We start from the raw sequence: 15,578 nt of genomic DNA on the forward strand, positions 1-15,578 counted from the left end.
AAAAACTCATGTGTGTATATCTGTTTATAAATATAAAGAGATATGTACAATTGTATAGATATATAAAATATGTATAAAGAGATATGTACAATTCATAAGCTATTTATAACCTATTAATCATTGATATGCAAGAATCAAAATCCACTTGGTTTAGAAAAACACCATCAAGTAAGAATAAAATAATGCTCTTAAATATGAATGACCACAACCCAAAATCAGCACTTGATTTATTGGAGATAGACTAAAAGAATTCTCTTTATTGCCGGGAATAAAGCAAGGAACCTGCTATCTCCATCATATTCTATTGCTTCAGAAATATCAACTACCGTAATTAAGATAAAATTATAATGACAAACTAAGAAATAAAATGACATGAATATTTATATGGAAAGTTGAAAGTTTAAAGAATCCAAATCAAAGCTATCATAGACAATTTAAAAATTCAGAATGTACTTGGGCACAAAAGTTATAAACAGAAATCAATAGCCTTTATATATTCAAATTATCAAAAACTGAAAAAAGGTACATAAGTAAACTTAACAGAAATATGCATAATCTATAAAGTTACTATGCAAAACACAAAAAAAGATGCAAAAATTCTCATTTTTGATATCATAAAGATACTAAGCTCTCCTGGGTAAGCTATAAATTAAGCTACAAATAAATGGACCAATAATAATGTATATGGAAGTAGATAAATTCTCTTGAAAGTTCACATGGAAAATTATCAAAAATTATTTGAGGGGCTGGTGTTGTGGAACCATGGGTTATGCCATGGATTGCAACATCAGCATCCCATACAAGAGTGATGGCTCAAGTCCTGGCTACCCTGCTTCTGATCAATCTCCCTACTGGCTGGCACTGTGGCTCACTAGGCTAATCCTCCGCCTGCGGTGCCGGCACACCAGGTTCTAGTCCCGGTTGGGGCGCCGGATTCTGTCCTGGTCGCTCCTCTTCCTGTCTAGTTCTCTGCTATGCAGTGGAGGATGGCCCAAGTCCTTGGGCCCTGCACCCCATGGGAGACCAGAAGAAGCACTTGGCTCCTGGCTTTGGATCAGTGCGGTGCACCAGCCACAGCAGCCATTGGAGGGTGGACCAACAGAAAAAGGTAGACCTTTCTCTCTCTCTCTCTCTCTCTCACTGTCCACTCTGCCTGTCAAAAAAAAAAAAATTAATTAATCAAAAAATTAAAAAAAAATCTCCCTACTGATGTGCTTGGGAAAGCAAAAGATGATGGTACAACTGCTTTGGCCTCTATTGCCCAGGTAGGAGATTTCAGTGGAGTTCCTGGCTCTCGGATTTAGACTGACCGAGCTGTGGCTGTTGCCGTCATTTTGGACATGAACCAGTAGGTAGAAGATTCTCTTTCTCTCTTTCTTTCTGTGTGTGTGTGTGTGTGTGTGTGACTCTGCCTTTCACATAATACTTTTTTAAGAAGTAATTTTGAATATTAAAGAAGAACAATAGAAAGGAGAATAAGAACAAGCAAATAATCAAACTTATTTAAGATTTATTTGCTTATTTGAAAGGCAGGGAGAAGGACAGACAGAGATCTTCCATCGTCTGGTTCACTCCAGATGGCCCCAACAATTGGGACTGGGCCAGGCCAAAGCCAAGAGTCAAGAGCTTTTTCTGGGTCTCTCATGTGTGTACAGATGTCTAGGAACTTGGCCCATCTTCTGGTGCCTTTCCAGGTATGTTAGCAGGGAGCTAGATTGGAAATAGAGCAGCCAGGACTTGAATTGGAGCCCACATGCTCTGCAGGCCATGGCTTAACATGCTGCACCACCATGCCAGCCCAGTAGTTAAACTTATTATATAGGCACAGTAATTTTAAAAATGAGATACCCAAATAACAAAAGAACCAAAGTAAATTAAATATTCTGTGAAGGTGACATTTCAGTTTGGAGGATTACTCAACAAAGTTTGAAAACATACTTTATGGGTATCATTTTGTAGAAAGTCAGTTTTTTTCATTCCGAGTAACAGTGCAAGTTGCAAAAACCTCTATGCAACTCTTAAAAATGTATAAAATTAAAAAACACTTATGCCATTTTAAAATGACATGTCACCTTTGGGAGTTTATTCTATATTTAAACATGTATCCTACCTCATTAATAGAAGAGTTAGAAAGAATACATCTTAAAAACAAGGAAAAGGCAAATGTTTCCTATAATAGGGTTAAACTTGTAATCTAGCAAAGTCCTGGTAACTCAGAGATGACCACAAAAGGCAGGGGAAAGGAAAGGATGACTATTCTTGTTTTACTAGAGTGTTTAACTGGGGTGTTTTTTTTTCCCCAGCTTTACCTATTAGTTTCTGAGAGGAAGATTGCAATACAAATGGTTTCCAAAGCTAAGAATCATTTGAGACCCACAGGAACACTGTGCTTGCCCCTTATGGCATTGTGGAGCTGTTTGTAGGTAAATGTTCACTGTATATTCATGATGAAATTAAGCTCAAAGCAATACTTTCCTATTTTTAATTCTTTTCATGGTATATACTTGTTATATGTTTACTATTGACACCTACTTTTGACAGTTTGAGTTACTCTATTCTAAGCTCTTGATGGGAAATGCAACCCCTAATGTTACCACTATCACTTTTACACCAGGATTTTTTTGTATCCTGCCAGATTGTTTACTGTTAGAGCTTTTAGAGCTTCCCTAAAAACCTTGTGATGAAATTGGGAAGCTGCTTTCTTGATGCTTAAATTATGGAATAAAATCCAAATGGTCCAACGATATATATAATAAATTGCAGGGTCCTGGCCCCATATGTTCTTAGTATTTGCAGTAGTTGCCTCAGCACGTAATTATACCTTTAATTTATATCTACACAAATATTACTATAATGTTAGAGATTGCTATGTCCTATAGAAACATGCCAAGCTGCTTTCTTAAAGTAATGTGAAAATATAATTTGTAAAACTGAAGTTTCAACCAGAGTGAATCCTATGATTTAGACTGCAAATTATAAACTAGAGGTGAAAAAAATTTATTCTTAACATATAGGTTTTCAAATTGTTACCTCTTATTCTTCCAATAGGCATGGAATCCTGATTCTCCCAAGCAAACAGTGCAAGACAGGGTTTTCAGAGACAGCTCTTCCAATTCTCCATTGAAAAGTAAAGGCTTCAGGTTAGATGTTTCAGAGAGACTAAAGAGTGCAGAAATGAGATGGGATTTCTTCCCCTTTTTAATCCAGTGCTGCTATTAGTTCTAGGGTTCACATCTGGGCATTGTCAGTGAATGCTGTGTCAGAAAGATCCACAGTCTTGGAAGGGAAGGAAGAGAAGGAAGGAAGGAATGTGAAAACTTTTGTTACTACCAGCGCTGGTAAGTCTTCAAGATTCCCAAGTGCCAATGTTTTAAATAACTATCTTCCTGTATTCCTGCTTCCTTTGATAAGCATCCTTGGAATACCCATCTTGAGGAATTGTGCTTACAAGGCACTGGAGATCAGATAATTAAAAACACCTTTTATTTGCCTTCAATATCTTCACAATCTGAAAGTGGAGACAGACATGGAATCAAATCGTGAAGGAAGAAGTAGAAGTTTGTCATAGACATGATGGTGGCAGAAGGGGAATCTGATGGGATCCGCTTAAAAGAGTAACCTCAAAAGACAAAACAGAAAAGCTGGACTTCAATACATAGACACAGGATATCTTGAAGCATCTTGAGCCAGGGCTAAATAGAGAGACAACTCTGATTCTCCAAATAGGCAGAATCACAGGGAATTCAGAGGGAGAGAATCAGATTGGGATTCCTCACCAGGTTTTTACCACCTGTAACAAACAGGGGAAACTCTGGGGTGTGCTTTTCTTCTTATTTCAATGCAAGTGATGGGAAAAATAGCAGAGGTTCTTTTTTCCCCAAAAATTAATCTGTTCCAGCATAGTTATAGCCATTTCATTGCCAAAACTCTGACATGTGGGCTTACTCCACTAGCCTAGAGTTGCATCAGTTCTAAAGTTTGGAATGAAGAGAATGATGGAGGGCAGAGAGAAGATCTCATGTCAAAATGCTTCAGTTATCATCTGCAACCTAAGGATTGGTATTTATCATTTGATGAGTAATCTGCTGATTCAACCTGAAAATTCAGTGTTACACCAACTGTATAACTCTAGGCTTCACACATATTTGGTGAGACATCAAAAAACCTATAAACTCAGATCAAATTTTGTTCACCTGTAATTTTTTGATTTTCCACTACATCATAATAGTAACACTTTGGTTGAACTAGTTGAGCTCTATAACTCATATTTTGCATATCATCATATTAAAATTTCACATTCAGTACTTACATCTTACAATCCACCCAACATTAAGTACTCTCATTTCTGCAAGCTTCAGTTATAATCACCATTTCACAAAATCTATAAATCCATTGTTAGGATGGACTTACCTAAGTATCTATATTATGTGTGTTTCTATGTGTATGGGTTGTATATTGTACCTCATATGCATTCTCAGCACCCACAATAGAAATTATTTGCACATAGTAGGAATTTTAAAAATCAAAAATATCAAGCATATGGTATTCCTAGTAAAAGGGGTAATCATATTTAATTAAATGTATATGACCATCTGGATTTAGAATTGGCCATGCAGGATAGACCTTCAAATGCTGTCACTATAACACCTGTAATGCACCGAGAGGCATTCAGGAAATATTCAAATCAATTTCTGAATTATTAAACAGGAAAAAGATGAGAAATGTGTTTTGCCAGGGTAGAAAATGGCACTTTGAAAACTGTAATTGTGAGCTGCATTTTCCCAACAAGTTGAAATGAGCATTTAGAACCAGCCATCCATGCCTTCGTTGAGCATGAGTACATGAGTGAGACTGGCTAACCATTGTTGGGTTCTCTCCCAGGTCCTCTGGCCACCAACTCCAGAAAGGCTGGAAAGCAGCTGACTGCTGACAGTCTGGCCAAGGGATCACTTGGGAAGTGATTAGGAATGGCTGATAACTGTCTCTCAGGAGTTCTGCTGAACTCAGCTAATGCAATTTTGCTTGTAATTTAAATCAAATTTTAGTCTATCCATTAAGAGATAAAGAAGCTAACATATCTTAAACCTGTCTTGTCTTCCTCCTCCCTTCACTCTTGCCACTATCCTGGCCAAGAATCCTGTAACATAATGGAAAAAGAGTCAGCAGTTATTGCTTAAGGTTCTGATTTCAGACAAAATGTCTTTTCCTTTGTCGGGACGCTTTCACATTTGGAAAGGACTCTACCTGAAACTGCAAAAATGGCCTATATGCTCAGTTTTCATTTTCTACTCTGAGGAGACTGTCTGCTTACTCTGTCTTGTGGACTCTGGCACAAAGCTTACACTTATTTCATAACCATTGTCATCTCCGAAATCCCTACTCATGTATTTTGCCTATCTAGTTAAATAGCATCAGAACGGTAGGGAAAAAAGTTACTAAAAATCTAAGTAAAAAATTACTAAATATGACCTTTTTCACACAATTAACATTCTGAAATGCAGTTGCTATGTTGTAATGTTACAGGATTATAATGACTATAGCCAGTTAGAAACTTCCAAAAAGGTGTCTTAATTAAGAAGAAAGTGGCATTGTTTTCCATACCAATTATAATATGAAATGTTTGCAGAGAATGCAAGTATAAAACAAGTTGTCAAGATATAAAGCTAAAGCTAAAAGCTTTGAAAATGCTGACATATGAATGTAAATTCCTTACAGTAGAATCCATCTGAAGAATGCCTCCATAGTCATTAAGACAATGTGAAAGTTTAGAAAGTTGTTGCATATAATGAATAATAGATCTATCCTTAGTGCTTAAAATTATACTTACTTATTTGGATGTGTTATTTTAAAGTATTTCTTTACATGTTGTATATAGGTTAAGTAATTTAATAAGGCATCATTTCAGAAATACTCGGGAAAATTTCCAGCTACATGATTCAGATACTTCTATTAACACACAGTAGGAACTTGTTGAGCTTAATTAAATTTGGTTTACACCAGCATCCATACTGAACAATAAATACGGCCTAAAGCAGCTTCCACACACAACACACCGTGCCCTGGCTTGTAACTTACTTTAGAAATCTACTCTTGTAACCATGAAATTGAGTCCTAGCTAATCACAGCAGCTGAACTTCAAGTCAATCTGAAGTGGAAAACTGCTAAAACATGATCCTATAAGTAAATGCTGGCTGCAGCCAATCAGATCGTTTGTATATGTCACTTCCTTTCCTGCATATGTGGTAGAATGAGACATTCTGAACCGGTTCTGATCTGGAGTCCTCCTTTGTTCTAGAACCTTATTCTTAAGTAAACATTGTTAAATTTAAATGATCTCGGCTTTTTTTTTTTTTAACATCTCTTGTTGACTACAGCAAGAGGCATTTATTGTTGCTTAGCGTGTGGCAGATCTTAGGCACTGTATGTGAATTATTTAGTTTTACAACAACCTTAGGAGGTATTATTTTGTCCATTTTATAGATGAATGAATGGGACATAAAAGTTGTAAATAACCTATAAAAGCTCTCATGGACAGCAGGTAGCCACAATGGGATTTAAATTAATTCTGTGAAGCCAGTGTGTTCTCTAACCCACTCTAATACACCATCTCCATGCTAATATCAAGCCTTGCTAAGGAGTGACCTTCAACCAGAATCACTGGTCCAGTCTTAAGAATGATGTAAGGAATGCCTCAGTCAATGAGACTAATGAATCTAGGACCCTGATCTATGTTTTTTTAATAAGGAGTATGAGATGCCTACTTGTTTATTTTGCTTTTTTGGCCCCCTCTGCTTCATCTTACCATCTGCAGGATATCCTTCTGCCATTCCCAGACTCATCTCAATATCTAGAGCACTTTTTTAAAGTCAGATCCTTCATCACAGTATCACTATCTATAGCAGACCCTCCCACTGCCTCCTATTTGTCCCTTTTGCCCTGGTTCTCCTTGCCTCCCATGTAGGTTAACTCTGAGGCATATTCTACATCTTTTCACAAACCTTCCCAAAGAGATTGAGCTTTAGTTGTCTAGCGTGGTGATTTACCTAATAACTGAAAAATATGCTTTGTCTGTTTCTTTTCTCTCACGCCTCAGTGTTTCCTATGAATTCTAGGAGAAGACAAATCAAGATACTATTTCAATTGATGTCAGCTTCTAATGGTCTCCCGCCAATGAATGATATTGATCATCACTAAAATTGTGTCCCTAGAAAATGAGTACCACTGCAAAGGAGTTTAGGAAAGTAAAACAAGCAAACTGCCCTCCTACTGGAGCTGATCAGAAGTCTACAGAGAGGCCAGGGCTCACCCCGAGATTCCTGCAGCCACCTACAAATCACTGCTGTCTGCCCAGTAACTTACCATTGCCTCTCCACTTAGTTTCATTTCAGGCACCACACAAAGAAGCTATTTGAAAACCTTAGGTTTAGAACATATGTTGGCTGGATGACACACTCCAACTGTGTTAGGATGATCCTGAACAGTCAGCAAGCATTTCTGAAAGTTCTGGTGACTGTGAATGTGAGTGAATCCTCAAAACTTTTCTAATTCTGTGCAGAATGATTCATAAAAGTCCTTTCATAAACCTTTATTCACTGCCCTTCAAGGATGAATTTCTGTACTGCACAGAAGCCATTTTGATCTATAACACTGACTTTTCTGCTATAAATGAGCAAAATGGGTGTCCCATCTCTAGGCATACTTGGTTATGCAAAAAGGTAACATTCACTGACACTTTGTGAGTAGTGTATTCAAGATCATTTGCCTATATGAGACAGGATCCATAAGTTTGAAAAGGTCACACAATATCTCATCTCCTCTGATTTTTGAACTACATAATATAAATATGGCATAGTTCTATTGGAGTAACAGAATTCCCAAAAGCTGCCCAAATTCAGAGGGAAAAATGTAGAGGTTTGAGGGAAGGAGCAAATCTCTCATTTTCCCTTGAGCAGTATCATTCAGTTTGGATTTTCTCCTGGAATTTCCAATATATTTAAATTTAGATTTATAATTTCCTATATATATATATATATATATATACATACACACACACAAATTTCATATGCCTTTCAAGACACTAATACCTTCTTGTCATCTTTGCATGGTATTGACCACTGAGCAATCCATTGACTACTTTCCTAAATCTCTTTAAAAAGAAAAATTTCATCAATAAGAAGTCAATATGTTAATAAGAAATAGAGAAAAAAATGCACCATTAAGACTGGAGGGATGCAGGTAGAGGAGACCCTTGACATGAGCCATACTAGTAACCCAGCTACTGAAGTTAGGGACAATCGAACTGAACGGGGTCTCACACTCATGTACCTTTACTCCTCAAAAGTTGATCTGACTTTTAAATCCAATTCTGATTCAATCATTGTGGTTTTTCTTCTGCATATTGTTTTGGGTGGAAATCCACAAGTTGTAATGTTACAAAGCTAGTAAAGTGCAATTTAGGGTTATACAACTGAAAATGAGGTGGTAAAAAGAACTGTTAAATTATTGCTTCAAGTCTGTGTAGACCATTTCCCACAATTGTTCTAAATTCAAATTGGTCACTTGTGACAAATAAGCAATACTTATGAACAAGTTTTGTTCTCCTTTCTGAAACTCTATTTAACATTTGAGATTGTGATTAGCTAAAATAGATTCTCTGAGTCAAGGCAAAATTACCTTCTTTTAGCCTTGACATCAGAGGAAGGAGGCTTCGTGCTCTATAGTTGTCAGAGGAAGAAAACAAACAACTTAAATCTATGACTAGTTACCAGCCAGAATCTGTTGTAATAATCATACTTTTGTGAAAATCAATTAAGAACAAGGCATTTTAATTCACTATCTCTAACCCTCATGAAAACCAAGAAAATAGGTAGTATTATTTTCTCAGAAAGAAACAGCAGCTGCAAGAAGTTACATGTGCCCCCAATCTAATAGCTAACACATAGCTGGACTTAATAGGTAAAGTCAAGTCTTAGTAGTTCCCAGAATGAGTAACTGACCATTTCCTAGCTTTAATTCATAACACACTTTAATGAAATGAAAACTTACCTGGAGCCTAATAAGTGAAACAAATAAAAGAGAACCTCTGATTATAAAGGAAAATTCTGGACCCTTACAACACAGGTTGCTTCCTTATTTTCCAACCCTCTCTACATCAACCTCAGTACTATACTGGAAAATTGAAGTCCCAAGGAACCGCAGTGTGGGCTTCTTCCCAGCAACCACAAACATGAGCATCCTCCTGTCTATCAGGAGTCACCAACTCAGATACTTAGATGTATTCCCATTGCAACCTTACTGCATTTTTGAGGAAAATGCAAGTTTCTCTGTCCCATGCATTCTACCCAGTTGCACCATGAATTTTAAAGTTATAGGTCTCTGTGGACCACTGTGGGTTTTTGTTGTTGTTGTTGAATTTTATTTTCTGAACCCAAATTCAAAACTCTGATTATTAAAGAATACAATTAATGAAAGTCTATGTAAACACATGATAGTTAACAGAAAGAGGGAAAGTTGGAAACATGGTACAGCACCCAAAAAGTTGATACTGTTTGCACTACTGTCTATTTTATAGTCATACATGCTAATATACGCTGTATGTATTTCAAAGCATAGTATGTGTGCATATAAATATAAAAAGTAAAATTAAACTCCACTATCTTTTCTGTGTAATACATATGAATTAAAAAAAAAAAATCTGCTAAGACATTCTCCCCTGGCAATGCTGCCAGGGGCAGAATGATGTTATTTTAAATTCTTCTCTCATTAGAAGAAAAGAGAGGCTGCTTCTTCTGAGTCTGTATGTATTTGTACCAGAGCTTAACTGGCATTTTCATTGTGGTATTTATGAATCATAATGCAGTTCCACCACAGTTTCTGACACACTCATTAATTTGTTCCCAGCGGCGGTTCATTACCAACATCACAAGCAAAACATGTGCTCTCCTGGGCACTCAGGGTCCACCGGAAATTAAGCAGACAGGGCTGCAAAGCCCCTCTGAGCAAAGCCAGCCAGCTACAGCTCCCGCAGCAGGCTGGGGGCAGTGCAAAGCAGCCGGGATGAAAGACAGCAGCGCCTTCCCAGGTGCCTCCTAGCCGCCAGAGCTCTCTGCAGACATACAGCAGTGATTCCCTGAAAAGGAGGGTGTCTTGCTCTCTCAGGGAAGCTCCCTCTCTGATCAGCCTCCTCTGAAGGGGGAGGAGCAGCAACTTTACATTCTTCATTCTTCATACAGGGGAGACAAGCTGTTTCCTGTCCTTCCACTTGGTTCTGCTTCCTGTAGGCACTGACCTTTCCCAGACAATGGGAAGTTGTGAGCCCCGGCTTGGAGTGCTTTACCACAGCGTCCTCCGTGAGGCATTAAGTAAGGCAGCACATTCCACAAGAGCAGTTCCCTTAATTTAGCTTCCCAGGAAGCCCTGTTTTATCTTAAAAGAAACTCATTGTTCTAACAACATGGCAGGTAGGAAACAAGAAGAATCCAGTTGTCTGTTAATGCTTTGTCGTCAGCAGATGCACAGTGCCTGGATCCTACCATGTGAGCGCTATGCTCAGGAGCTGCAGATCCAGGTCCACCCCATGAGCTGAGCAGCATGACTTCCAGGCATCTCGGTAAATCCTTCTGCTCCTTACTGCGGTTGTTCACACTATTGGCTATTTCTATCTGCTCCGTGTGATGGGCAAAATCATTGGGAAGTTGTGAGTGTTGAGCGCATGGGGAATGGCTTGGGGTATTCACATGCGACATTGCAGAGAGGGTTTGGCTCAAATCACAGGTTCACCACATGGGAGAAACCATGTCAACACTTGGCCCTGAGCTGAATAAGAAGAGATTTAGGATAAGAAAACAATACAAGGTCCTTCTGAAATCAGACAGCGGATTTTAAATGATGTCAGTTTTGTCCAATTCTAAAATGAGGTACAAATAGAAGTTTTGTGACCAGCCTCAAGAGCTGGGGGAGCAAGACACTACCTAACAGACCTCCCCTAGCACCTCTCCCAAAGTCAAGTGTGCAGAACTCCCAGCTCCTGAAGAGTGAGTCCTCTGAGACAGCAAATGTCTATGGAAGGCTTTCTTCCAGGGGCTCAGCCCAAACTGGGGGTGTCAGCCCTCACTCCTTCTGCCATGCATCTGAGCCTTCAGCAGAATGTCCCAAGCCTGAATGCTACAAACTGCCTGCAAAGTTCAAGCCACCATAAGGTCCCCCTGAGCCAATGAAACACTCTTAGGTGGTTCCCTGTTTCCACCTGTGTGTATTCATCACAACAGCCAGCAGAGTCCTTGCTCAAATGTTCATTCAGACAGCATCAGCCTCCTGCTCACAGCCTCCCATGGCATTTAACAGAGGGGAAACCAAACTCCTCCCAGTATCCAGAGAATCTTGGTGATGTGAGGCCTCAAGGATCTGTCCCCTCCATGAGTGTATTTCCTTCCTTTCTCCCCATCATGCCCACTGTTCAGGGAGCACTGACAGTTTCCTGGGAATGTGAATAGCACATACGCCCTGCCTTCGAATGCTCTCACCCTTGACTTCTTCCTGAAATGTGTCTTCTGAGGAACCCCTGAGAGTTGACATTCTCTGCTAGAATCTAGCTGAGATATCATCTGCGGGGTGGGGGGGAGACTTCCTTAACCATGCTGCCTCACCACCCTATATAAAATAGTGTGCATTTGCACAAGCACACCCATGTGAATGCACCACTTCCTTACATGTTTTATGTTTCTTTACAAACTTCACACACACACACACACACACACGCTTATTTTTCCATCTGTTTTTATACTCCTGCCCCTAACTGGAATATAAACTTCCTGAAAGTACAAAGCTGGTCTGTGTGATTCACTATACCAATGCCCAGAATAGTGTATGACAGATATCAGGTATTTAATAATTACTCTTAGAAATGACAGCATAAATGAATTAGCTCAGGTGTTATAAGAACTGTTTTGCAGTCATCAAAAGGCACTACGATGAAGCTATAAGACCTTCATTTGCAGCAGGTTGTCATGACCTCAGCTGGCAGGTTCCAGCATACAGCCATATTAACTATGGTGTCATGAAAATCGCCCCAGATTGTATGCCTAAATCCTCTATGATCTAGCAAAGGGGACCCCCAACACATACTCTGAAAAGGAGGAGCCATGCCTTAAAATCCATCATGAGGCAAAGATGCTAAGTAAATAATTTATATGCTACCTGTGTTCTTCTCCATGCTAGTGCTGATGTGCTTTAAATATTCTATCCCTCTTGCTTCTTCAACTATGTCTCAGACAGCAATTTCATGCCACACAGAATATGAATCTAATAGGTGAATTTCCATCCAGGGTACAGTTCCCTTAGTATCGATATGGAGAAAAATATAAACCAAATTATAGTAAAACTACCCTTTTTAGGCTTAGAAAATGTAGCAAAGAAGCAAAAGAGTTGACAAACAAATATGCATCTCTACCTCATTTTATGTTACATAGTGTTCAATAGCATATATGCACTGTAATGTATTCAACCACTACCTTGTTATGTATTTTCTAACCACTTTCCATTTTCTTCTGCAAAGCTACAATAAATGTTCTCCTACCTAGCATTACTTTCTTGTGTTTTTATTTCTATAGGTAAGATTTCCCAAGATTATTGCACAAAACATATCAGCATTTTCAAATTTTAAATAATATTTCTAGGTAATTTTCCCAATTGTTTTAGTGACTTACTCTCCCACCAGAAATGTGAAACAGTGTACAATCACCTTATCAATCTCCCCTCACAAAAAAAAAAAAAACTAAGCTCACTACATTTGATTGCAAATATAATAACTCAAAAAAATGATAATTCAGTTTCCCTCTGAAAAACCTAGTCTCACACATTGGATTGTAAATGTGGTAACTCAACACACAGTAATTCATTTTGCAATGTTCATTTTCCTACATTTAGTTAAACGTACTTCTCTAATCTTATTGTCTTATCTCTGTTCTTCCTCTCTGAATTTCCTGGTAGAGTTACTTGTCTTTGCTTTTTTAGTTTATCAGTTGAAGTTCCTTGAGCAGTAGGACCAGTAACCCCTTTTCTTCTGTCTGGTCCTTTCTGTAGTATTCATGTTAACATTTTTTTTTTTTTTTGACAGGCAGAGTGGCCGATCTGAAGCCAGGAGCCAGGTGCTTCTCCTGGTCTCCTATGGGGTGCAGGGCCCAAGCACTTGGGCCATCCTCCACTGCACTCCCAGGCCACAGCAGAGAGCTGGCCTGGAAGAGGGGCAACTGGGACAGAATCTGGTGCCCCGACCGGGACTAGAACCCAGTGTGCCAGCGCCGCAGGCAGAGGATTAGCCTATTGAGCCATGGTGCCAGCTCGTGTTAACATTCTATAGAGCCAACACTTTGACCTTACTAATGATACATTTGTCATGCTATATTTTTGATATTCGTATAGTCAAGTATTCCATTTTATGATGACATCAGAGATTCCTGCCTAGATGAAGAATGCTCAATCATCCCCAGGCTATGAAAATATTCCCCTGTAATTTTTTTTTTTTTAAGACAGAGTTAAACAGTGAGAGAGAGAGAGAAAGGTCTTCCTTCCATTGGTTTACCCCCCAAATGGCCTCCATGGCCGGCGCTGCGCCAATCCGAAGCCAGGAGCCAGGTGCTTCCTCCTGGTCTCCCATGCGAGTGCAGGGCCCAAGCACTTGGGCCATCTTCCACTGCCTTCCCGGGCCTCAGCAGAGAGCTGGACTGGAAGAGGAGCAACCGGGACAGAATCTGGTGCCCTGACCGGGACTAGAACCTGGGGTGCTGGCGCCGCAGGCAGAGGATTAGCCAAGTGAGCCGCGGCACCGGCCTCTCTGTAATTTATTCTAAGATGCTATTATTTTGTTTTTATTCAGCTCTTTAATTCAGTATGGCACAATCAATAAACTATGCTGAAATAAAATGAATTGTTGGTCATATGATAAATTTCCATATAAATTTGGATATAGTTTCTATTTTTCCAAGTACTCTGATAGAACCTGACCAGACAGTGGTGCATATACTTTGTCAAATTCCCCAGCACAAAGTTCTCTTAGTATTTTACTAGTTCAAACTCCTAACTTGACCGCACACTTATTGGCACATAGTGTGCAACAGTCATTTTCTAAATACTTTTTACAAATTACTTATTTTACCCTTATATTAATCCTGTAAGGCAAGTATCCACTTGCCCCATTTTCTTTTGTGTGTGTGTGTGTGTGTGTGTAAATGAGTTTATTGACAAAGACACAAGGTCAAGCTCCCTCCACCCTTCCCTAAGACAGACCCCAACAGGAACAGAAGAATCACAGGCATTCACAGAGCTACATTTCTTGTCCCCGCCCCATCGCTCTCCAGAGTCCCACAGTTCACAACACAGGCACATGGATCAGGCTTGGGTGAGGACACTCAGAACTTACCCCATTTTCTATATTCAAAAACTGAATGTTAGAGAATTGACTTGCCCAAGATCCCAAATGTTGGGGCTATAATTCCAGCTTGCAGTGTTGCCTCAGAGTCTTCATGTTCAGCATCTGAATTTATTAATGATAGTCTTATTTTTTTATCTTAAACACTCTACCTATTGCATCACTGAAGGTACAGAGGGAATATTTGAATTGAACAGGAAAAAAACACTAAACTTCTTTCATTATGGAGTCTTATAACATTAGGAAATAATGGTTTCCAATGAGTTTGCTTCTTGAACATCCAGAGTGATTTCAAAACAGGGTCATTTCAGTAGCTACAAAGGAATAGCCCTAATGAGTTCTGCTCAAGAATCTTCTTCTCACCAGGAAATGATTGAAGACAAGGGGCTAACCTCTCATTAATTCCTTATTAACTATTTTAATCAGGATTACATCACTGTCTTCCTCTGAGCACAGACAGTTGCCGGCAGGCTTTGGTGCTCAAATTCATTAAGCTGACAAGGTGGAAAGGTCTGGAGAGCTACAGGGGTCATTCCTGTGCCCCTGCGAGCAGCATTTGGCGAAGACATGATTCTCTCATTTCTCAGAGTGGCAGCCTTCACTTGGGTTTATTGCCACACATCCCTCAGAAGTCTGGCACCAGTGGGTTTTTTAAATTTTTTTTTAAAAAAAGTTCTTTGTGACTGGGAGCATGAAAGCCTTTTAGCAATGTGGGTTGGGACAGACAGAACGCAGCAGCAAGTCAGACAGTTCCAACCGTAGTATAGAGCCCTCATTCATTGTGGCAAATGGAGTCCCTCCCCAAAGTGCCCCCTCCACAGGGGATCCAGCCTCTTCAGATCCAATCACTCTGGAGTGGGACTTGGCCAGGGACCTACCCACCATTTTTAGCCTATGCAATATGGGCAGGACAGGACTGCTCAACTTTAGGATACCTCACTGGACTCAGGCCTAAGTGACAGCAGCACAGGTTTGGTTCAGGGATTGTTGGCTGAGACAATGGCATATGAAAGACCTTCTGGAAGATCATATGGTGTCCTAGATCACACAGGAGATCATGTGCTCACACCCTGGGGAGCAGCTGCCTGGGTTGTCACTTTGCCACTTGTTAGACATATGACCTTAGACCTTATTTAATGCTCCTATGTAGCAA

At 39.5% G+C, this 15,578-nt stretch overlaps 2 long non-coding RNA genes across 9 annotated transcripts in view; one reads left to right on the top strand and one right to left on the bottom strand.

The window, feature by feature from the left end:
- The window catches only part of LOC127490996 (uncharacterized), a 377,831-nt gene extending 363,919 nt beyond the window's left edge, over positions 1-13,912 (top strand). Inside the window, exons 6-10 of one of the 8 annotated variants that reach the window (XR_016215962.1) lie at positions 2,304-2,423; positions 3,049-3,140; positions 3,220-3,338; positions 10,508-10,609; positions 13,115-13,896. This is a non-coding gene — a long non-coding RNA (uncharacterized LOC127490996). Of the gene's footprint in view, positions 1-2,303; positions 2,424-3,048; positions 3,141-3,219; positions 3,339-3,953; positions 6,337-10,507; positions 10,610-13,114 lie in introns of those variants that run through there. The other 7 variants (XR_016215952.1, XR_016215961.1, XR_016215949.1 and 4 more) reach the window with 7 other exon arrangements.
- The window catches only part of LOC149123417 (uncharacterized), a 181,423-nt gene that overhangs the window by 57,227 nt on the left and 108,618 nt on the right, over positions 1-15,578 (bottom strand). The gene's annotated exons all lie outside the window — the stretch shown is intronic.

Source organism: Oryctolagus cuniculus, chromosome 11 (genome assembly GCF_051225735.1).
Source record: "Oryctolagus cuniculus isolate XC-2025 breed Fujian yellow rabbit chromosome 11, ASM5122573v1, whole genome shotgun sequence".
In the NCBI taxonomy this organism is placed as follows: Eukaryota; Metazoa; Chordata; class Mammalia; order Lagomorpha; family Leporidae; genus Oryctolagus; species Oryctolagus cuniculus.